The 25,232-nt window shown below is 38.6% G+C and overlaps 2 non-coding genes and 1 pseudogene across 2 annotated transcripts; 2 read left to right on the forward strand and 1 right to left on the reverse strand.

Annotated features, from left to right (window-relative positions):
• The first annotated feature begins 2,798 nt into the window (after positions 1–2,798).
• On the forward strand, positions 2,799–2,906 carry LOC148567375 (small nucleolar RNA R71). The gene has a single exon (XR_015882570.1). It is a non-coding gene; the product is annotated as a small nucleolar RNA R71 (small nucleolar RNA).
• Positions 2,907–17,171: 14,265 nt separating this feature from the next.
• Positions 17,172–17,273, reverse strand: LOC148567376 (small nucleolar RNA R71; annotated as a pseudogene).
• A 6,803-nt stretch (positions 17,274–24,076) lies between these two features.
• On the forward strand, positions 24,077–24,183 carry LOC148567377 (small nucleolar RNA R71). The gene has a single exon (XR_015881758.1). It is a non-coding gene; the product is annotated as a small nucleolar RNA R71 (small nucleolar RNA).
• Positions 24,184–25,232: the final 1,049 nt, after the last annotated feature.

The raw sequence follows: 25,232 nt of genomic DNA on the forward strand, positions 1-25,232 counted from the left end.
CACAAACATAGATAAGCACATAACATAGAAAACGAAAAATAGAGAAAGTAAGAACAAGGAATGAGTCCACCTTAGTGATGTCCTTGAGATCTTCGATGTCTCTTCCTTGTCTTTGCTGCTCCTCCTTCATTGCTTTTAGATCTTCTTTGATTTCATGAAGGATGATGGAGTGCTCTTGATGTTCCACCCTTAGTTGCTTCCAATAATTGTGTGGAAGAAAATGTATCCCCTGAGGTGTCTCAGGGATCTCTTGATTTGCAGTCAAATGTTCTACCACTGAGCTATAGACCCTTGATGGAAGCTTTTGTCTTCCCTTTCCTCTTTCTAGAGGCCTCTCTGGCCTTAGGTGCCATCAATGGTTATGGAGAAAAACAAAAAAGCTATGCTTTTTACCACACCAAACTTAGAATGTTGCTCGCCCTCGAGCAAAAGAAGAAAGAATAGAAGAAGAAGAAGAAGATATGGAGGAGATGGATGGATGTGTGTATTCGGCCATATGGGTGGGATTGGGTGGGAGAGAGATGTTGAATTTTGAAGGTAGTGGTTGTATGGATGTGAGTGGTAAATGGAAAACAGAAGGGATGATCATGAATGGGAAGAGAGATGATGAGGTAGGTGGGGATCCTGTGGGGTCCACAGATCCTGAGGTGATCCTGTGAGGTCCACAGATCCTGAGGTGTCAAGGCATTTACATCCCTGCACCAATTTAGGCATGTAAAATGCCCTTGCACACAACTCTGGGCGTTCAGCGCCAGGTTGGTGCCCATTTTTGGCGTTCAACGCCCCTTTGCTGCCATTTCTGGCGTTGAACACCAGAACCATGCTTGTTCTGGGCGTTCAGCGCCAGGATGCTCCCATTCTGGGCGTTCAGCGCCAGAACTATGCTCTGTTCTGGCGTTTGAACGCCAGACAGATGCTCCTCCAGGGTGTGATTTTTCTTCTGCTGTTTTTGATTCCATTTTCAATTTTTATATTTATTTTGTGACTCCACATGATCATGAACCTAAGAAAACATGAAAAACAATAAAAATAAGAATTAGATAAACATTGGGTTGCCTCCCAACAAGCGCTTCTTTAATGTCAATAGCTTGACAGTGAGCTCTCATGGAGCCTCACAGATGTGCAGAGCTTTGTTGAGACTCTCCAACACCAAACTTAGAGTTTGGATATGGGAGTTCAACACCAAACTTAGAGTTTGGTTGTGGCCTCCCAACACCAAACTTAGAGTTTGACTGTGGGGGCTCTGGTTGACTCTGCTTTGAGAGAAGCTTTTTCTGCTTCCTCTCCATGGTTGCAGAGGGAGATCCTAGAGTTTTAAACACAAGGGAGTTCTTATTCCATTGAAGGACTATTTCACCTCTGTCAACATCAATCACAGCTCTTGCTGTGGCCAGGAAAGGTCTTCCTAGGATGATGGATTCATCCTCTTCCTTTCCAGTATCCAGGACTATGAAATCAGCAGGGATGTAAAGGCCCTCAACCTTTACTAATACATCCTCTACTTGTCCATAAGCCTATTTTCTTGAGCTGTCTGCCATCTCTAGTGAGATTTTAGCAGCTTGCACCCCATAGATTCCCAGTTTCTCTATTACAGAGAGGGGCATGAGGTTTATTCCTGAACCAAGGTCACACAGAGCCTTAAAGATCATGGTGCCTATGGTACAGGGTATTATGAACTTTCCAGGATCCTGTCTCTTCTGAGGCAATGTCAGTTGATCCAGATCACTTAGTTCATTGATGAACAAGGGAGGTTCAACTTCCCAAGCATCAATGCCAAATAATTTGGCATTCAGCTTCATGATTGCACCAAGAAACTTGGCAGTTTGCTCTTCAGTAACATCCTCATTCTCTTCAGAAGAGGAATACTCATCAGAGCTCATGAAGGGCATAAGGAGGTTCAATGGAATCTCTATGGTCTCTAGATGAGCCTCAGAGTCCTTTGGTTCCTCAGAGGGAAGCTCCTTATTGATCACTAGACGTCCCAGGAGGTCTTCCTCCTTGGAATTCACGTCCTCTCCTTCCCTTACAGGTTCGGCCATGGCGCTTATGTCAATGGCCTTGCACTCTCCTTTTGGATTCTCTTCTGTATTGCTTGGGAGAGTACTAGAAGGGATTTCAGTGATCCTTTTACTCAGTTGGCCCACTTGTGCTTCCAGATTTCTAATGGAAGACCTTGTTTCATTCATGAAACTCACAGTGGCCTTGGATAGATCAGAGACTAGATTTGCTAAATTAGAAGCATTTTGTTCAGTGTTCTCTGTCTGTTGCTGAGTGGATGATGGAAAAGGTTTATTATTGTTAAACATGTTTCTTCCACCATTATTAAAGCCTTGTTGGGGCTTTTGATCCTTCCATGAGAAATTTGGATGATTTCTCCATGTTGAGTTATAGGTGTTTCCATAAGGTTCACCTAAGTAATTTACCTCTGCTATTGCAGGGTTCTCAGGATCATAGGCTTCTTCTTCAGAAGATGCCTCTTGAGTACTGTTGGATGCAGCTTGCATTCTATGCAGACTCTGAGAGATCATATTGACTTGCTGAGTCAATATTTTATTCTGAGCCAATATGGCATTCAGAGTATCAACTTCAAGAACTCCCTTCTTCATAGGTGTCCCATTATTCACAGGATTCCTTTCAGAAGTGTACATGAACTGGTTATTAGCAACCATGTCAATGAGTTCTTGAGCTTCTGCAGGCGTTTTCTTTAGGTGAATGGATCCACCTGCAGAAGTGTCCAGTGACATCTTTGATAGCTCAGACAGACCATCATAGAATATATCCAGGATGGTCCATTCTGAAAGCATGTCAGAAGGACACTTTTTGGTCAACTGTTTGTATCTTTCCCAAGCTTCATAGAGAGATTCACCTTCTTTCTGTCTGAAGGTTTGAACATCAGCTCTAAGCTTGCTCAGCTTTTGAGGAGGAAAGTACTTGGCTAAGAAAGCCGTGACCAGCTTATCCCAAGAGTTCAGGCTGTCTTTAGGTTGAGAATCCAACCATAATCTAGCTCTGTCTCTTACAGCAAAAGGGAAAAGCATGAGCCTGTAGACTTCAGGATTTACGCCATTAGTCTTAACAGTATCACATATCTGCAAGAATTCAGTTAAGAACTGAAAAGAATCTTCTGATGGAAGTCCATGAAACTTGCAGTTCTGCTGCATCAGAGAAACTAACTGAGGTTTCAGCTCAAAGTTGTTTGCTCCAATGGCAGGAATGGAGATGCTTCTTCCATGTAAATTGGAATTAGGTGCAGTAAAGTCACCAAGCATCCTCCTTTCATTATTATTATTTTTGCCTGCCATCTCCTTTGCCTGTTCAAAAATTTCTGAAAGGTTTTCTCTGGATTGTTGTATTTTAGCTTCTCTTTAATTTTCTCTTCAGAGTCCTTTCAGGTTCTGGATCTGCTTCCACAAGAATGTTCTTATCCTTGCTCCTGCTCATAATACAAGGAAGAATGGACAGAAAAATGATAATAATAATAATAGAGATCCTTTATACCACAGTATAGGGATCCCTTATGTGAGTAGAAGAAAAGAGGAAGAAATTCGAACACAGATAGAAGAGGGGGTTCGAATTTGGTGATGATGTGAGGAAGAGATGTTAGTTAATGAATGAATAAATAGAATAGGATGAGAGAGAAGGAGGGAATTTTCGAAAATCATTTTTGAAAAAGGGTTAGTGATTTTTGAAAATGGTTTTTGAAAAATTAGTTAGTATTTTTCGAAAATTTTTTTGAAATAAAAATAAAAATAAAATAATTAGTTAATTAAAAAGAAATTTTTGAAAAAGGGGGAGATATTTTCGAAAATTAGAGAAAGAGAGTTAGTTAGGTAGTTTTGAAAAAGTTAAGAAACAAACAAAAAGTTAGTTAGTTAGTTGAAACAAATTTTGAAAAGATAAGAAGTTAGGAAGTTAGAAAAGATATTTTGAAAAGATATTTTTGAAAAAGATAAGATAAGAAGATATTTTTGAAAAGATATGATAGAAATTAGTTTTTGAAAAAGATTTTATTTTTTTTTAAAATCACAATTAATGACTTGATTCATAAGAAATCAAAAGATATGATTCTATAACTCAAAGTTTGAATCTTTCTTAACAAGCAAGTAACAAACTTCAAATTTTTGAATCAAAACATTAATTGTTTATGTTATTTTCGAAAATTTTGATTTAAAAATAAGAAAAAGATTTTTGAAAAATATTTTTAAAATTTTCGAAAATAATTAAGAATTTTGAAAAAGATTTGATTTTTGAAAAAGATTTTGAAAAAGATAAGATTTTCAAATTGAAAATTTGATTTGACTCATGAGAAACAACTTGATTTTAAAAATTTTTGAAAAAGTCAACTCAATTTTCGAATTTGATGGGAGAAAAAGGGAAAGATATTTTTTTGATTTTTTGAAATTTTTATGAAAAACATGAAAAATATGCAATGCATGAAATTTTTAGATTAAAACAATGAATGCATGCAAGAATGCTATGAATGTCAAGATGAACACCAAGAACACTTTGAATGTCATGATGAACATCAAGAACATATTTTTGAAAAATTTTTAATGCAAAGAAAACATGCAAGACACCAAACTTAGAATTCTTTAATGCTTACGCACTAAGAATTCAAGAATGCATATGATAAACATGAAAAGACACAAAACAAAAAATCATCAAGATCAAACAAGAAGACTTACCAAGAACAACTTGAAGATCATGAAGAACACCATGAATGTATGAAATTTTCGAAAAATGCAAGATGCATATGCAAGTGACACCAAACTTATGATATGACTCAAGACTCAAACAAGAAACACAAAAATATTTTTGATTTTTATGATTTTCTAAATTTTTTTTTTATTTTTGTTTTATATTTTTCGAAAAATTCTTTTGAAAAAGAAAATAAGGATTCCAAAATTTTCAATATGAATTCCAGGAATCTTATGCTCTAAAGCTCCAATCAAAGGGTCAGGCATGGCTTAATAGCCATCCAAGCTTTAGTATGTAATTCAGACATGACACGCCTGACATTCCTTACATTCAACAGCCAATTGGCTAAGAAAGATAAAGAAGCTCTTCTCTTGGGTATAAGGATTGAGACATGGCTTTACAGCCAGCCAGGCTTCAATCATGCTTCATGAAACACTAGAATTCATTCTTAAAAATTCTGAAGCCATAGAATAATTTATTTTTGAAAACAAATTTTTTTTTCGAAAATTTATTTGAAGAAAAATGAAAACAAAGAAAAAATTTTTTTGAAAAAGTTTTTGAAAAATTTTTTGAAAATAAAATAAAGAGAAAATTACCTAATCTGAGCAACAAGATGAACCGTCAGTTGTCCAAACACGAACAATCCCCGGCAACGGCGCCAAAAACTTGGTGCACGAAATTGTGATCACATTAATGTAGTACTCTTTGTTATTGTATGGAATCATTATTATGGCTCTTTACTATGTGTGGACACAACTCCGTTCAACTAACCAGCAAGTGTACTGGGTCGTCCAAGTAATAAACCTTACGCGAGTAAGGGTCGATCCCACAGAGATTGTTGGCTTGAAGCAAGCTATGGTCACCTTGTAAATCTCAGTCAGGCGGATTTAAACATGATACTTTATTAGATTAAAATAAACAATAAAAGGGATAGAGGTACTTATGTAAATCATTAGTAAGAATTTCAGATGAGGGAATGGAGATGCTTTTCGTTCCTCTGAACCTCTGCTTTCCTGCTATCTTCATCCAATCAGTCTTACTCCTTTCCATGGCTGGCTGTATGTGATACATCACCACTGTCAATGGCTACTTTCGGTCATCTCTCGGGAAAATGATCCAATGCCCTGTCACGGCACGGCTAATCGTCTGGAGGCATCACCCTTGTCAATGGCTTCATCTTATCCTCTCAGTGAATAATATGCTCACGCACCCTGTCACGGCACGGCTATTCATCTGTCGGTTCTCGATCATGCTGGAATAGGATTTACTATCCTTTTGCGTCTGTCACTAACGCCCTGCAATCGCGAGTTAGGAGCTCGTCACAGTCATTCAATCATTGAATCCTACTCGGAATACCACAGACAAGGTTTAGACTTTCCGGATTCTCTTGAATGCCGCCATCATTCTAGCTTACGCCACGAAGATTCTGGTTAGGAGATCTAAGAGATACTCATTCTAGCTTATTTCATGTAGAACGGAAGTGTTTGTCAGGCACGCGTTCATAAGAGAGAAGGATGATGAGCGTCACACATAATCATCACCTTCATCATGTTCTTGGGTGCGAATAGATATCTTGGATGAGAAATAAGAAGAATTGAATAGAAAACAGTAGTACTTTGCATTAATCTTTGAGGAACAGCAGAGCTCCACACCTTAGTCTATGGAGTGTAGAAACTCTACCGTTAAAAATACATAAGTGAAGGTCCAGGCATGGCCGAGATGGCCAGCCCCCAAAACGTGATCACAGAATCAAAATACAATCCAGGATGCCTAATACAATAGTAAGAGGTCCTATTTATAATAAACTAGCTACTAGGGTTTACATGAGTAAGTATTTGATGTATAAATCCACTTCCGGGGCCCACTTGGTGTGTGTTTGGGCTGAGCTTAAGTGTTGCACGTGCAGAGGCCATTTGTGGAGTTGAACGCCAGTTTTTGTGCCAGTTTGGGCGTTCAACTCTGGTTTTGGATCCTTTTCTGGCGCTGGACGCCAGATTTGGGTAGAAAGCTGGCGTTGAACGCCAGTTTATGTCGTCTATTCTTGGCCAAAGTATAGACTATTATATATTTCTGGAAAGCCCTGGATGTCTACTTTCCAACGCAATTGAAAGCGCGCCATTGCGAGTTCTGTAGCTCCAGAAAATCCACTTTGAGTGCAGGGAGGTCAGAATCCAACAGCATCAGCAGTCCTTTTTCAACCTCTGAATCTGATTTCTGCTCAAGTCCCTCAATTTCAGCCAGAAAATACCTGAAATCACAGAAAAACACACAAACTCATAGTAAAGTCCAAAAATGTGAATTTAACATAAAATCTATTAAAAACATCCCTAAAAGTAACTAAATCCTACTAAAAACATACTAAAAACAATGCCAAAAAGCGTATAAATTATCCGCTCATCAGAGTTCTCTTCAGCTCTGGATTCCCATGGAGGTTCAGCGTCTCCTAGATCTTCAACCAACCCTTCTTCTTGTACAATGACAGCTTCTTCTACTTGTTCGAGTATGAATTCCTGCTCTGTCTTGTCCACTGGAGTTTCTAATATCTCCTTCATGCTACGCTCTTCATTAGATTGTCCACATGGGGCTGTGGTTGGTCCTTGAATGTTCGCGCGTCTAGAAACTAATTGAATTACTGCTTGCTCTAGTTGTCGAATAGTTGCTTGAAGTTTATTTACTGTTGCCTTGAGGCGAACCTCTGATTCTCGGGGTGATGGATTTGGACATGAGACATAGGGAAGTGGTGGTGCTTCGGAGTAATTGGGTTGGAACTGGGGTAGGAAACGATCATACGGTGGCGAATGGTGAAGAGAAGCTTGTGAGTGGGGCGGTTTGAGGTTATGTTGAGAGGTTGGTCTATGGGCACGGGGTGGGTCTTGTTGGTAGTTACAAGGTTGTCCACCATATCTATCAGCTGGGTATGCATTGTAGAATGGTCGTTGTCCATGATATCTTGGAGGGTGTTGTTGCCTAAAGGGTTGATTAGATCCTCTTGGATCCATCCATCCTTGATTGGTCTGACCTTGATGCATATTCCTGCTGTAACTTCTATTTCCTTCAACAAAGTTAGAACCAAACTCAAAGCGAGAGGAGTGAGAGTTTATAGTAGCAAATAAAAATAAAAAGGAAAAACAAAAATAAATGAACAAGCAAAAGAAAAATATTTACAATAACCAATAATAAGGCACACGTTAGCAGCTCCCCGGCAACGGCACTATTATAAAAGAGTGGAAGATTGATGGTTTAGAAGTTATGGTAAATACTCGTTGCAAGTATAGTTACTAAACCAAGCAATCAACCTTTCTTACAAACGTTTTGGTTGTCACAAGTAACAAACCCCTTAAAAATCGATAACCGAAGTATTTAAACCTCGGGTCGTCTTCTCAAGGAACTGCAGGGAAGTATGTTCTTATTATTGGTTATGGAGATTGTAAATTGGGGTTTCAAGAATGAGGAACAAGTAACTTAATGGCGAGTAAATTAAATGGCAATTAAAATAAATAAATATCTGTAAAGCAAACTTTTGGCAAGGTATGAGAAATTGGAAGTCCAGGCTTAGCTATTCTTATCAACAACAATGAAAGTCGAATCTTAATTCCACTTAGTCAACCTTTACTAAAGCAAAGGAAAGTCAAGGGACAAATTAGCTTGATCTTCGAATCCTATTTATTTCCTAAGAAAAGGTTGGGATTATTGAAGTTCAATTCAATTAGCAAAGATAACAGTTATCAATTATGTTGAGATAAGATAACTCCTGAGTTACTGCTTTCTTAACCAAAACCAAAAGAGGAAAGAGTAAATTTGCTGGAATAAAAATGCCTTCAGATGTAAAGCAACAATAACATAAATTAAAGAAACCAATCATGAATTGAAATGCCTCAAATAACATTAATAAGTGAAATTGTAATCTAACATGAAGAGTTCATAAACTAAATTGGAAGAATAAATAAAAATAAAGAACCTGGGATTGAGAGTTACTCCTAGAACTAAGAGAAGTCCTAAATCCTAATCCTAAGAGAGAGAGGAGAGAACCTCTCTCAAAACTAGATCTAAAACATGGAAAGTAACTAAAGTGGTGAGCTCTCCTCTGAATGGATGCATCCCTTCACGTCATAACCTCTGGTCTATGCCTTCTGGACTTGGATTTGGGCCAAAAAGGGCTTCAGAATTCGCTATGAGCGTTTTCTGCAATTTCTGGTGCATGGCCTCTGTCACGCGTCCACGTGGGTCACGCGGTCGCGTCATTCGGAGCTTTTCCTTGCCACGCGGTCGCGTCAGTCATGTCGTCCATGCGATCGCATGGATGCCAGTTTCTTCAAGGACTCCGTTTTGTGCTTTCCTTCCATTTTTGTATGTTTCCTTTCCATCCTTTGAGTCATTCCTGCCTTAGAAGATCTGAAACTACTCAACACACTAATCACGGCATTGAATGGAAATAAAGGTAATTAAAATAATTAATTTAAAAGCATAGGAAACATGTTTTTCACATACATCACATAATAAGGAAGGGAAAGTAAAACCATGCAATTAACATGAACAAGTGGGTGAAGGATTGAATAAATCACTCAAACTAAGCATAAAATACATCATAAAATATGGGTTTATCAAGCCCCTTCCTCCTCATCTCAAGTATGCATTTCTTGGAGGGAAAGAAACCCTTCCAGTAATCATCAATTCCTCTTTAGGCATGGAAGATGAAACAAAGCTGATTGAAGTACTGAAAAATCACAAGACAGCTTTAGGGTGGACAATTGATGACATCAAGGGCATAAGCCCTGAAATTTGTATGCACAAAATCTTGCTAGAAGAAGACTCAAAACCAGTGGTACAACATCAAAGAAGGCTTAACCCAACCATGAAGGAAGTGGTTCAAAAGGAGGTAATGAAGCTGTGGAATGCTGGAATTATATACCCAATCTCTGACAGCCCTTGGGTGAGCCCAGTGCAAGTGGTACCAAAGAAAGGTGGAATGGAAGTCATCTTTAATGAGAAGAATGAACTCATCCCCAAAAGGATAGTGATAGGGTGGAGAATGTGCATTGACTATAGAAGACTAAATGATGCAACAAGGAAGGATCACTTCCCTCTCCTTCATTGATTAGATGCTGGAAAGGTTGGCTAGTCATGCCTACTATTGCTTCTTAGATGGGTACTTGATAAACCCCAATTTTGTCGTTTATATTGTTTAGAATTCAGGGGATTTTGTCAATATTTCTCACACTTATTCACAAGAATTGCATGGTTTTGTGTTTCCTTCCTAATATTGCTCCATGATGAAAAACATGCTTATTTTTCCTTAGAATTGCTATATTTTGATCCTCTTTTATTGTCATTCAATGCCGTGATATGTTTGTCAGAAATTATAGGGCAAGGATGGCCTAGAAGAGAGAAAGAAAGCATGGACAAAAGGAAGGAACATGAAGACTTGGATTTTGGGAACTTCACAATGGACGCGCACGCGCACTTCACGCGCGCACGTGCATGAGGATAGCTGGAAGTGGTACGCAAGGATGGACGCATCCGCGCGGATCAGAGAAATCCCACCGACGCGCATGCGCACATGGCGTGCACGCCTGAATCACAAAAGCAATCGGCGCGCACACACGCATGCCTCGCACGCGCGGAAGGCTGCACGTGACCTCATTAAAGGAAATCATGCCTGGGAATTTCTGAGGCTCATCAGGCCCAAATTCAAGCTATTTCTGCATAGAAAAAGACCCAAGGATGCTAGGGGGAAAGGGGGGATCAATCATTTTACACATAGACATAATTTTTAGCTAGTTTTGGTCCTTTGTTCTTCTAGAGAGAGAAATCCTTGTTCCTCTCTAGATCTAGCTTTAATTTGATCTTCCCTTGTTGAATTCTGAATTGGATCTTGTTAATTACTAGTTTTAATTGTTTAATTTGAATTCTCTAGTATAATTTTGTTTAGATCTTGTGTTAGTTTTATGTTTCTTTGTTGTTTGTCATTTTATACCCATTTCATGAATTTTGTAGATCTTGATTTGTTATTGTTGCATTGATGATTTCCATGATTAATTGTGTTGTTTGAGTGATTGTATGTTGATAATTGTTAGTGGGTACTTGTTAGTTCCAATTTAATTGCAATTTAATTAGATCTTTTATTAATGCTTACCATGTGTCTGATGAAATGTTTCCTTTGATTATGGAGTAGTTCTCTTTACTCTTGGCCTAGGCTAAGGGAATTGGGCAAGCTTGAGTCATTGGGTCTAATGAATTTGATGATTTGGGGACCTTTAGTGGTTAATTTGATAGCCATTGACACTAGCCTACTACCAAGTTAATTGGTAGTTAGGTTGGACCTTATGGGTTGATGTTGACCAAACCATTTAACATACTTCAAGTATAGAAGTAGACTTAATGAGTTTGGTTCCTCATAATTGTCAAGATATGGTTATTAGATAAGGATAGTAATCTCAATTCCCATGCCTAGCCAAGAGTTGCTTTTATCATTCATATTTGAAAATCCAAAAATCTTGATTGCTTTATCTTAGTTGTAGTTACTTGTTTAGTTTAGAATAGAATTACTTTGGATGTTATTTTATGAGTTTGGAATTATTTACATTTTTCTCTAATTGTTTGCATTAGTTTCTTGAATTCCAAGATTACTTGCTTGTTAAGATTCCTAGTTTAATTTCTTGCTCATGACTTGCAACCCTGGATTTCTAACCAATGTTGAAGCACATGTTTGCCCATTCCTTATGAGACGACCCAAGGTTTGAATACTTCGGTTACTTTTATTGGGGTTGAACTTGTGACAACCAATTTTCCTTCTAAATTTGATACCCGAGGATTGTTGTTGGAAAGAGCTATACTTGCAACAGGATTTTATTGAGAAATTCTATACCAACATAGTCCACGGGTCACATCAAATTTTTGGCGCCATTGCCGGAGAATGGTTGCAACATATGCCTTGATATTGGTTATGTGAATATGTGAATATTGTAGATAGTTTACTTTCTTTTAATACATAGCTACAGTTTAGATTTCTTTTGTATGTGTGCTATGACTCCCAAGTTTGATGACTCGGTCTCAACCGAATTCTAGCTTAGCCGAGTTTGACCCTGAGATTGAAAGAACATTGTTACATACTCGGCAAGCTAGACAGCGGTTGGATTATATGGCTAATACTTCGGCCTCTCTTGAGGAACATACCGAATCACTAGACGGCACCGAGAGTGACTTGGAGTCCGCTACTTCCTATTCTTCTGTTGGCACTACTAATACATCTTTACATCCTACAGGTGAGCCATACATGGCGGAGCCACGACGGATCACTTTGCATGAGCAAGGAGCTCCGGACATCATGCTTCAACCTTTGCAAGCAAAGTATCATAGGTGCCGGGTCAAAACCCCATCCGACATCTAAGAGATTTTCAAGTTGCTTGTTCTACGGCGCGAAGGCATAGAGCCGATGAGTTGGCTATTATGGTTTTTGCCTTCCCTTTTTCTCTTGAAGGGCAAGCAAAGATGTGGTTTTATTCACAACCGGATGATATTGTGACCAATTGGGATTTCTTGAGAAGAGAGTTTCTAGATAAATTCTTCCCACCGGAGAAGACCGACTACATCCAGAAGGAGATTTCGGGTATAATGAAAAAGGACCAAGAGAGTTTGTATGAGTATTGGACTCGGTTCAAGAGGCTATTGGAATCTTGTCCACATCATGGATTGAACACTCACTTGCTCATTAGTTACTTCACTGGAGGTCTTTGTGCGGAAGATAGAAGATTGCTCACCGCTTCTAGTGGTGGTTCTCTTTCAATAAACAAGACGGAGGGAGAAGCTTGGAAGTTGATAAATGATGTTGCCGAGGCTACACAACATGTAAGGGTGAGAAGTAATCCTCTCAAGTATGTGGCAGAACCGTCACCTTCCGAAGCAAGCTTAACCAAGGTGCTTGGGGACATGACCACTATCCTCACGCAAATACAAAAAGATCAAAAGGAATACTACTACATCCAAGCCATCCAAGCTCCACCTCAAGTTGTTCAACATAAAGGCCCTCCTAGAATTTGTGGTTTGTGCTCTAGCACCACACATTATACCGATCAATGCCATCAAATTCAAGAGGAGCATGCCCTTGTCATGGCCAATGTGAATTATAACAATCGTCCGCCCTACCCATCTCAAGGCCAAAACAACTACTCTCATGGTAGTAATCAAAATCAAAGGCGGAGGGATAATGCACAAGGGAGCAATCAAAACCAAAGATGGAATAACTCTTCTTCTCATTACAACAACAACCAATCTTCATCTCAATACCATCACAATAACAACAACCACCAAGCCAACCAAAATCACCACAACCAAAACCAAAATAACTACACCAAATACCAAGCACCACACCATAGATAAAAATCCAACCAATCCTCTTCATCTTCCACTAATCAAGTTGATGAGCTTAGAGCCACTGTGGATAAACAGGATGAGGGCTATAAAGCTCAATTCGAGGCCATGAGTGCTCAATTGGCCGATAGCACTGACATGATTTCGAAAACGTCCATGTCCTCCTCCAACAACACCAACCAACCCTCAAGCTCTCCTAGCCTTCCTTCCCAATCCCAACCGAACCCAAAGGGCGGTCTCAGCACCATCACTTTATGGTCAGGGACTACATTGGAAGAGATACCTCCTAGGGTCATGGAAGACATTCATAAGGAAGAAGTGGTTGTTGAAGCTCCACATGAAGAAGAGGAGGTAGACAAAAGGCATGATGAAGAAGGAGTAAGCCTTAAGGAACCTGATGAGCGGATAATTTATACACTTTTTGGCATTGTTTTTATATAGTTTTCAGTATAATTTAGTTAGTTTTTAGTATATTTTTATTAGTTTTTAAATAAAAATCACATTTCTGAACTTTACTATGAGTTTGTGTGTTTTTCTATGATTTCAGATATTTTCTGGCTGAAATTGAGGGACTTGAGCAAAAATCAGATTCAGAGGTTAAAGAAGGACTGCAGATGCTGTTGGATTCTGACCTCCCTACACTTAAAGTGGTTTTTCTGGAGCTACAAAACTCCAAATGGCATGCTCTCAATTGCGTTGGAAAGTAGACATCTAGGGCTTTCCAGCAATATATAATAGTTCATACTTTGATTAAGGATAGATGACGTAAATTGGCGTTGAACTCCAGTTCCATGCTGCATTCTGGAGTCAAACGCCAGAAATAGGTTACAAAGTGGAGTTAAATGCCAGAAACAGGTTACAAACTGGCATTCAACTCCAAGAGAAGCCTCTACACGTGTAAAGCTCAATGCTCAGCCCAAGCACACACCAAGTGGGCCCCAGAAGTGGATTTCTGCATCATTTACTCGGTTCTGTAAACCCTAGTAACTAGTTTAGTATAAATAGAACTTATTGTATTTAGAGATCTTGGATTAGTTTTTATGCTATCTTAGACTTTCATGGGGGCTGGCCATTCGGCCATGCCTGGACCATTATCACTTATGTATTTTCAAACGGTAGAGTTTCTACACACCATAGAATAAGGTGTGGAGCTCTGCTGTTCCTCATGAATTAATACAAAGTACTACTGTTTTTCTATTCAATTCAAGCTTATTCCTTCTCTAAGATACCCATTCGCACCCAAGAACATGATGAATGTGATGATTATACGACGCTCATCATCATTCTCACTTATGAATGCGTGCCTGACAAACACTTCCGTTCTATATGCAAACAAGCTAGAATGAGTATCTCTTAGATATCTAATACAGGGGACTGAGTCCGAGATATTAGGATCTTCGTGGTATAAGTTAGAACCCATGGATGGCCATTCTTGAGATCCAGAAAGTCTAAACCTTGTCTGTGGTATTCCGAGTAGGATCTGGGAAGGGATGGCTGTGACGGGCTTCAAACTCGCGAGTGCTGGGTGTAGTGACAGACGCAAAAGGATAGTAAATCCTATTCCAGTATGTTCGAGAACCGATAGATGATTAGCCATGCAGTGACAACGCATTGGACCATTTTCACAGAGAGGATAGGATGTAGCCATTGACAACGGTGATGCCCTACATAAAGCTTGCCATGGAAAGGAGTAGGAATGGTTGGATGAAGACAGCAAGAAAGCAGAGGTTCAGAGGAACGAAAGCATCTCTACACGCTTATCTGAAACTCTCACCAATGAATTACATAAGTATCTCTATCATATTTTAATTATCTTTTAGTATATTATAATCTCTTAATACATTTGAATCCGCCTGACTGAGATTTACAAGGTGACCATAGCTTGCTTCAAGCCGACAATCTCCGTGGGATCGACCCTTTCTCACGTAAGGTTTATTACTTGGACGACCCAGTGCACTTGCTGGTCAATTGTGCGAAGTTGTGACAAAGAATTAAGATTATGAACGTGCGTATAAAGTTTTCAGCGCCGTTACCAAGGAATGGAACCGTCACGATTTCTGCGCACCAAGTTTTTGGTGCCGTTGCCGGGGATTGTTCGAGTTTGGACAACTGACGGTTCATCTTATTGCTCAGATTAGGTAATTTTATTTTAATTTTAAGCTTTTTATTTCCTATTTTCGAAAAAAAAAAATTTTTTTTCTTCTTTTTCGTTTTTCCCAATTAAATTTCGAAAAAACTCAAAAAAAAAGTTTAATAAAATAATAAAACCAAAAATATTTTGTGTTTCTTGTTTGAGTCTAGAGTCAACTTTTAAGTTTGGTGTCAATTGCATCTTTTTAATTTTCTAAAAATTATTTTCGAAAATTTTATGCATTGCATTCTTCATGATCTTCAAGTTGTTCTTGGCCAGTCTTCTTGTTTGATCTTCATATTTTGTTGTTTTGTGTCTTTTCTTGTTTTTCATATGCATTTTCAATTTGTTAATGTCTAAAGAATAAAAATTTTTAAGTTTGGTGTCTTGCATGTTTTCTTTTCTTGAAAATTTTTCAAAAATAAGTTCTTGGTGTTCATCTTGACATTCAAAGTGTTCTTGGTGTTCATCTTGACATTCATAGTGTTCTTGCATGCATCACATGTTTTGATCCAAAATTTTCATGCATTGAGTCTTTGGGTTGTTTTTCTCTTCCTTTATTAAAATTCAAAAATAAAAAAAATATCTTTCCCTTTTTCACACATAAATTTTCGAAAATTTGAGTTGACTTTTTCAAAACCTTTTAAAATTTAGTTGTTTCTTATGAGTCAAATCAAATTTTCAATTTAAAAATCATATCTTTTTCAAATCTTTTTCAAAAATCAAATCTTTTTCATTTTTCTTTCATAATTTTCGAAAATTCCAAAATAATTTTCAAAACTCTTTTTCTTATTTTGTTTCATAATTTCAAATCTTTACTAACAATTAATGTGATTGATTCAAAAAAATACTAAGTTTGTTACTTGCCTAGTAAGAAAGGTTCAATCTTTAAACTCTAGAATCATATCTTTTTAGTTTCTTGTTAGTCAAGTAATCAACTTTAATTTTCAAAATCAAATCTTTTTAAATTTCTTTTTCAAATCTTTTTCAAATTAAGTTTCAATCACATCTTTATCAAAATCAATTTCAAAATCTTTTCTACCTTCTTTTCTAACTTCTTACCTTTTTAAAATTGATTTTCAAATTTTTTTATCAATCCTATCTAATTTTCGAAAATCCCTTCCCCTATTTTTTTCAAATTTCTTTTTTATTAACTAATTGTTTTAATTTTTAATTTAATTTGATTTCAATTTTAATTTTCAAAATTTATCTTTAAATTTTATTTTTAATTTAATTAATTTTCGAAATTCCCTCTCTCTCATCTCCTTCTAATTATTTATTTATTTACTAACACTTCTCTTCATCTCAAAATTGGAACCCTCTCTTCCTCTTGGTGTTCGAATTTCTCTTCTTCTATTCTTCTATTCTTATACTCGCATACAGGAATCTCTATACTATGACATAGAGGATTCCATATTTTCTTTTGTGTTCTCTTCTTTTTCATATGAGTAGGAACAAGGATAAGAGCATTTTTGTTGAAGCTGATCCTGAACCTGAAAGGACTCTGAAGAGGAAGCTAAGGGAAGCTAAAGCACAACTCTCTGGAGAAAATCTGACAGAAATTTTTGAAAAAGAAGACAACATGGCCGAAAACAATAACAATGCAAGGAAGATGCTTGGTGACTTTACTGCACCAAATTCCAATTTACATGGAAGAAGCATCTCAATTCCTGCCACTGGAGCAAACAACTTTGAGCTTAAACCTTAATTAGTTTCTCTGATGCAACAGAACTGCAAATTTCATGGACTTCCATCCAAAGATCCTTTTTAATTCTTAACTGAATTCTTGCAGATCTGTGATACTGTTAAGACCAATGGGGTTGATCCCGAGGTCTACAGGCTTATGCTTTTCCCGTTTGCTCTAAGAGACAGAGCTAGAGTATGGTTGGACTCTCAACCTAAAGATAGCCTGAACTCTTGGGATAAGCTGGTCACGGATTTCTTAGCCAAGTTCTTTCATCCTCAAAAGCTTAGCAAGCTTAGAGTGGAAACCTTCAGGCAAAAGGAAGGTGAATCCCTCTATGAAGCTTGGGAGAGATACAAGGAACTAACCAAAAAGTGTCCTTTTGACATGCTTTCAGAATGAACCATCCTGGATATATTCTATGATGGTCTGTCTGAGTTATCAAAGATGTCACTAGACTATTCTGCAGGTGGATCCATCCACCTAAAGAAAACGCCTGCAGAAGCTCAAGAACTCATTGACATGGTTCAAATAACCAGTTTATGTACACTTCTGAGAGGAATCCTATAAGTAATGGGACGCCTTGGTGCACGAAATTGTGATCTCCAGGCTCAAAACAATCCCCAGCAACGTGAGCAATAACTTGGTGCACGTTATTAATCTTAATTCATAATCTGTCACAACTTTGATACAACTAACCAGCAAGTGCACTGGGTCGTCCAAGTAATAAACCTTACGTGAGTAAGGGTCGATCCCACGGAGATTGTTGGTATGAAGCAAGCTATGGTCATCTTGTAAATCTCAGTCAGGCGGATATTAGATGGATATGGAGTTTTCGAATATTAATAATAATTAAATAAAAAGTAAAGATAGAGATACTTATGTAATTCATTGGTGAGAATTTCAGATAAGCGTATAGAGATGCGTTCGTCCCTCTGAACTTCTGCTTTCCTGCTGTCTTCATCCAATCAGTCTTACTCATTTCCATGGATGGCTTTATGCAAGGGCATCACCGTTGTCAATGGCTACATCCCCTCCTCTTGTGAAAAAGGTCCAAATGCTCTGTCACGGCACGGCTAATCATCTGAGGTTCCCGATCATGCTGGAATAGGATTTACTATCCTTTTGCGTCTGTCACTACGCCAAGCACTCGCGAGTTTGAAGCTCGTCACAGTCATTCAATCATTGAATCCTACTCGGAATACCACAGACAAGGTTTAGACTTTCCGGATTCTCTTCAATGCCGCCATCATTCTAGCTTACACCACGAAGATTCTGATTAAGAGATCTACGAGACACTCATTCAATCGAAGGTAGAACGGAAGTGGTTGTCAGGCACGCGTTCATGGGGAATGATGATGATTGTCACGTTCATCACATTCAGGTTGAAGTGCGAATGAATATCTTAGAAACGGAATAAGTTAAATTGAATAGAAAAACAGTAGTACTTTGCATTAATCTTTGAGGAACAGCAGAGCTCCACACCTTAATCTATGGAGTGCAGAAACTCTACCGTTGAAAATACATAAGTGAAAGGTCCAGGCATGGCCAAATGGCCAGCCCCCAAAAGGTGATCACTATGATCCTAAGGATGAACTATATAATCATATGATGTCTAATACAATAGTGAAAGGTCCTATTTATACTAGACTAGCTACTAGGGTTTACAAAAGTAAGTAATTGATGCATAAATCCACTTCCGGGGCCCACTTGGTATGTGATTGGGCTGAGCTTGAATGTTACACGTGTAGAGGTCATTCTTGGAGTTAAATGCCAGTTTTGGTGCCAGTTTGGGCGTTGAACTCCACTTTGCAACTTGTTTCTGGCGCTGGACGCCAGAATTGGGCAGAGAGCTGGCGTTGAACGCATGTTTGCATCATCTAAACTTGGGCAAAGTATAGACTATTATATATTTCTGGAAATCCCTGGATGTCTACTTTCCAACACAATTGGAAGCGTGCCATTTTGAGTTCTGTATCTCCAGAAAATCCACTTTGAGTGCAGGGAGGTCAGAATCCAACAGCATCAGCAGTCCTTCTTCAACCTCTGAATCTGATTTTTGCTCAAGTCCCTCAATTTCAGCTAGAAAATACCTGAAATCACAGAAAAACACACAAACTCATAGTAAAGTCCAGAAATGTGAATTTAACATAAAAACTAATAAAAACATCCCTAGAAGTAACTAAATCCTACTAAAAACATACTAAAAACAATGCCAAAAAGCGTATAAATTATCCGCTCATCACAACACCAAACATAAATTGTTGCTTGTCCCCAAGCAACTGAAAATCAAATAGGGTAAAAAGAAGAGAATATACTATAAATTCCAAACTATCAATGAAACATAGCTCCAATCAGATGAGCGGGACTTGTAGCTTTTTGCCTCTTAAATAGTTTTGGCATCTCGCTTTATCCATTGAAGTTCAGAATGATTGGCATCTATAGGAACTCAGAGTTCAGATAGTGTTATTGATTCTCCTAGTTCAATATGATGATTCTTGAACACAGCTTCTTTATGAGTCTTGGTCGTGGCCCTAAGCACCTTGTTTTCCAGTATTACCACCAGATACATAAATGCCACAGACACATAATTGGGTGAACCTTTTCAGATTGTGACTCAGCTTTGCTAAAGTCCCCAATTAGAGGTATCCAGGGTTCTTAAGCACACTCTTTTTTTGCTTTAGACCTTGACTTTAACCGCTCAGTCTCAAGTTTTCACTTGACACCTACACGCCACAAGCACATGGTTAGGGACAGCTTGGTTTAGCCGCTTAAACCGGGATTTTATTCCTTTAGGCCCTCCTATCCACTGATGCTCAAAGCCTTGGGATCCTTTTTATTACCCTTGCCTTTTGGTTTTAAGGGTTATTGGCTTTTTGCTCTTGCCTTTTAGTTTTAAGAGCTTTGGCTTTTTCTGCTTGCTTTTTCTTTTTCTTTCTATTTTTTTTTTCGCTATTTTTTTTTTGCAAGCTTTGTTCTTTGCTGCTTTTTCTTGCTTCAAGAATCATTTTTATGATTTTTCATATTATCAAATAACATGTCTCCTTGTCATCATTCTTTCAAGAGTCAACATATTTAACATTCTTAAACAACAACTTCAAAAGACATATGCACTGTTCAAGCATTCATTCAGAAAACAAAAAGTATTGTCTCCACATCAATATAATTAAACTAAGTTCAAGGATAAATTCGAAACTCATGTACTTCTTGTTCTTTTGAATTAAAAACATTTTTCATTTAAGAGAGGTGATGGATTCATAGGACATTCATAACTTTAAGACATAGTTACTAACTACTAATGATCATGTAATGAAGACACAAACATAGATAAGCATTTAACATAGAGAAAACGAAAAATAGAGAAAGTAAGAACAAGGAATGAGTCCACCTTAGTGATGGTGGCGTTTCCTTCTTGAGGAACCAATGATGTCCTTGAGCTCTTCTATGTCTCTTCCTTGTCTTTGTTGCTCCTCCCTCATTGCTTTTTGATCTTCTCTTATTTCATGAAGGATTATGGAGTGCTCTTGATGTTCCACCCTTATTTGTCCCATATTGGAACTTAATTCTCCTAGGGAGGTGTTGATGTTCTCCCAATAGTTTTGTGGAGGAAAATGCATTTGAGGCATATCCGGGATCTCATGGTGATGAGCTTCATGTGCCTCTTGAGCTCCATGAATGTGCTCTCTTGCTTGCTCCATCCTTTTCTTGGTGATGGGCTTCTCTTCCTCAATGGAAATGTCTCCTTCTATGAAAGCTCCAACTGAGTAACATAGATGGAAAATAAGATGAGGAAAAGCTAGCCTTGCCCCAGGAGAGGGCTTTTCGGCTATTTTGTAAAGTTCAAGGGAGATGACTTCATGAACTTCTACTTCCTCTCCAATCATGATGCTATGAATCATGATGGCTCGATCCACAGTAACTTCAGATCGGTTGCTAGTGGGGATGATGGAGCGTTGGATGAACTCCAACCATCCTCTAGCTACAGGCTTGAGGTCCAATCTTCTTAATTGAACCGGCTTGCCTTTGGAGTCAATCTTCCATTGAGCTCCTTCCACACATATGTCCATAAGGACTTGGTCCAACCTTTGATTAAAGTTGACCCTTCTAGTGTAGTGGCGTTCATATCCTTGCATCATAGGCAAGTTAAACGCCAACCTTATCTCCGGACTAAAATCTAAGTAATTCCCCCGAACCATTGTAACATAGTTCTTTGGATCCGGGTTCTTACTTTGATCATGGTTCTTAGTAATCCATGCATTGACATAGAACTCTTGAACCATTAGGATGCCGACTTGTTGGATGGGATTTGTTAAAACTTCCCAACTTCTTCTTTGATTCTCATGTCGGATCTCCGGATACTCATTTCTCTTGAGTTTGAAAGGGACCTCGGGGATCACCTTCTTCTTGGCCACAACATCATAGAAGTGGTCTTGATGGGCTTTAGAGATGAATCTTTCCATCTCCCATGACTCGGATGTGGAAGCTTTTGTCTTCCCTTTTCCTTTTCTAGAGGATTCTCCGGTCTTAGGTGCCATCAATGGTAATGGAAAAACAAAAAGCTTATGCCTTTACCACACCAAACTTAGAATATTGCTCGCCCTCGAGTAATAAAAGAAAGAATAGATGATGAAGAAGAAGAAATGGAGGAGAGGGAGAAGGGAAGGTGTTTCGGCGAAGAAGGGGAAGAGAGGGTTGTGTTGTGTGAAAATGAAGAAGAATGGAAGGCTTTATATAGGGAAGGGAGGGGGGTAAGGTTCGGCTATATGGGTGGGTTTAGGTGGGAAATTGATTTTGAATTTTGAAGGTAGGTGGAGTTTATTGGGTAGGTTTATGGGGAAGAGTGGGTGGATGTGACTGGTGAATGGTTAATAGGGAAGAGGGATGGAGGTGATAGGTGAAGGGTTTTAGGGAAGAGTGTTTATTGGGAAGAGAGGATGATTGAGAAGAGAGAAGAGAGTGAGTGGAGGTAGGTAGGGATCCTGTGGGGTCCACAGATCCTGAGATGATCCTGTGGGGTCCACAGATCCTGAGGTGTTCAAGGATTTACAACCTTGCACCAAATTAGGCATGCAAAATGCCTTTGCACACAACTCTGGGCGTTCAGCGCCAGGTTGGTGCTTGTTTTGGGCGTTCAACGCCCATTTGTTGCCCATTTCTGGCGTTGAACGCCAGAACCATGCTTGTTCTGGGCGTTCAGCGCCAGCTCTTCTCCAGGGTGCAATTCTGGCGTTCAGCGCCCAGATGCTGCCCATTTCTGGCGTTCAGTGCTAGAACCATGCTCTGTTCTGGTGTTGAACGCCCACCAGATGCATCTCACTGGCGTTTAAACACCAGCAAGGTCATCCTCCAGGGTGTGATTTTTCTTCTACTGTTTTTTGATTCTGTTTTTAATTTTTCTGTTTATTTTGTGACTCCACATGATCATGAACCTATAAAGACATATAACCAATAAAAATATAATTAAATAAACATTGGGTTGCCTCCCAACAAGAACTTCTTTAATGTCAATATCTTGACAGTTGGCTCTCATGGAGCCTCACAGATGTTCAGAGCTTTGTTGAGACTTCCTAATACCAAACTTAGAGTTTGGATATAGGAGTTCAACACCAAACTTAGAGTTTGACTGTGGGGGCTCTGGTTGACTCTATGGTGAGAGAAGCTTTTCATGCTTCCTCTCCATGGTTGCAGAGAGAGATCCTTGAGTTTTAAACACAAGGTTGTCCTCATTTAATTGAAGGACTAATTCACCTCTGTCAACATCAATTACAGCTCTTGCTGTGGCTAGGAAGGGTCTTCCAAGGATGATGGATTCATCCTCATCCTTCCCAGTATCTAGGATTATGAAATCAGCAGGGATGTAACGGCTTTCAACCTTTACTAACATGTCCTCTACTTGTCCATAAGCCTCTTTTCTTGAGTTGTCTGCCATCTCTAATGAGATTCTAGCAGCTTGCACCTCAAATATTCCAAGTTTCTCCATTACAGAGAGTGGCATGAGGTTTATCCCTGACCCAAGGTCACATAGAGCCTTCTCAAAGATCATGGTGCCTATGGTACAAGGTATGAGGAACTTTCCAGGATCCTCTTTCTTCTGAGGCAATCTCAGTAAATCCAATGCGTTTAGTTTATTGGTGAACAGGGGAGGTTCTTCTCCCCAAGTCTTTTTACCAAATAAGTTGGCATTCAGCTTCATGATTGCACCAAGAAACTTAGCAACTTGCTCTTCAGTGACATCCTCATTCTCTTCAGAAGAGGAATACTCATCAGAGCTCATGAATGGTATAAGGAGGTTCAATGGAATCTCTGTGGTCTCTAGATGAGCCTCAGAGTCCTTTGGTTCCTCAAAGGGAAACTCCTTAGTGATCACTGGACGTCCCAGGAGGTCTTCCTCACTGGGATTCACGTCCTCCTCTCCTTCTTTGTGTTCGGCCATGGTGATTAATTCAATGGCCTTGCACTCTCCTTTTGGGTTTTCTTCTGTATTGCTTGGGAGAGTACTAGGAGGGATTTCAGTGATCCTTTTACTCAGCTGGCCCACTTGTGCCTCCAAATTTCTAATGGAGGACCTTGTTTCATTCATGAAACTCAGAGTGGCCTTAGATAGATCAGAGACTAAATTTGCTAAATTAGAAGTATTTTGTTCAGAGTTCTCTGTCTGTTGCTGAGTAGATGATGGAAAAGGTTTATTATTGTTAAACCTGTTTCTTCCACCATTATTAAAGCCTTGTTGAGGCTTTTGTTGATCCTTCCATGAGAAATTTGGATGATTTCTCCATGATGAGTTATAGGTGTTTCCATAAGGTTCACCTAAGTAATTTACCTCTGCTATTGCAGGGTTCTCAGGATCATAAGCTTCTTCTTCAGAAGGCGCCTCTTGAGTACTGTTGGATGCAGCTTGCAATCCATTTAGACTCTGAAAAATCATATTGACCTGTTGGGTCAATAATTTGTTCTGAGCCAATATGGCATTCAGAGCATCTATTTCAAGAACTCCCTTCTTTTGAGGCGTCCCATTATTCACAGGATTCCTTTCAGAAGTGTACATGAACTGGTTATTAGCAACCATGTCAATGAGTTCTTGAGCTTCTGCAGGCATTTTCTTTAGGTGAATGGATCCACCTGCAGAAGTATCCAATGACATCTTAGCTAATTCAGACAGACCATCATAGAAGATATCCAGGATAGTCCATTCTGAAAGCATGTCAGTAGGACACTTTTTGGTCAGTCCTTTGTATCTCTCCCAAGCTTCATAGAGGGATTCACCTTCTTTCTGTCTGAAGGTCTGAACGTCCACTCTAATCTTACTAAGCTTTTGAGGAGGAAAGAACTTGGCTAAGAAAGTCTTGACCAGCTTATCCCATGAGTTCAGGCTATCTTTTGGTTGAGAGTCCAACCATAGTCTAGCTCTGTCTCTTACAGCAAAAGGGAAAAGCATGAGCCTGTAGACTTCAGGATCTACTCCATTAGTCTTTACAGTATCACATATCTGCAAGAATTCAGTTAAGAACTGAAAAGGATCTTCAGAGGGAAGTCCATGAAACTTGCAGTTTTGTTGCATCAGAGAACCTAGCTGAGGTTTCAGCTCAAAATTGTTTGCTTCAATGGTGGGGATGGAGATGCTTCTTCCATGTAAATTGGAATTTGGTGCAGTAAAGTCACCAAGCATTCTCCTTACATTATTATTATTTTTGGCTGCCATCTCCTCTTCTTGTTTGAAAATTTCTGTAAGGTTATCTATGGATTGTTGTATTTTAGCTTCTCTTAGTTTTCTCTTCAGAGTCCTTTCAGGTTCTGGATCTGCTTCAACAAGAATGCTCTTGTCCTTGCTCCTTCTCATATGAAAAAGAGGGACAGAAAAATAATAATAATAGGGATCCTTTTTACCACAGTATAGAGGTTCCCTGTGTGAGTAGAAGAAAAGAAGAAGAGAAAATCTGAACTCAGAAAGATAGAGGGTTCGGATTTTTGGTGAGTGAGGGAGAAATGTTAGTAGATGAATAAATAAAGAAGAAGGAGATGAGAGAGACGGAGAATTTTCGAAAATTATTTCTGAAAGAGAGTTAGTGATTTTCGAAAATAGTTTTTGAAAAAGGTTAGTAATTTTCGAAAATTAAAATCAAAAATTAAAATAATTAGTTAATTAAAAAGAAATTTTTGAAAAAGAGGGGGATCTTTTCGAAAATTAGAGAGAGAGAGTTAGTTGGGTAGTTTTGAAAAAGATAAGAAACAAACAAAAAGTTAGTTAGTTAGTTGAAACAAATTTGAAAATCAATTTTGAAAAGATAAGAAGATAAGAGGTTAGAAAAGATATTTTTAAAATCAAATTTTTGAAAAAGATAAGATAGAAAGATA

Source organism: Arachis ipaensis, chromosome B4 (assembly GCF_059453495.1).
Source record: "Arachis ipaensis isolate K30076 ecotype BB chromosome B4, ASM5945349v1, whole genome shotgun sequence".
Classification (NCBI taxonomy): domain Eukaryota; kingdom Viridiplantae; phylum Streptophyta; class Magnoliopsida; order Fabales; family Fabaceae; genus Arachis; species Arachis ipaensis.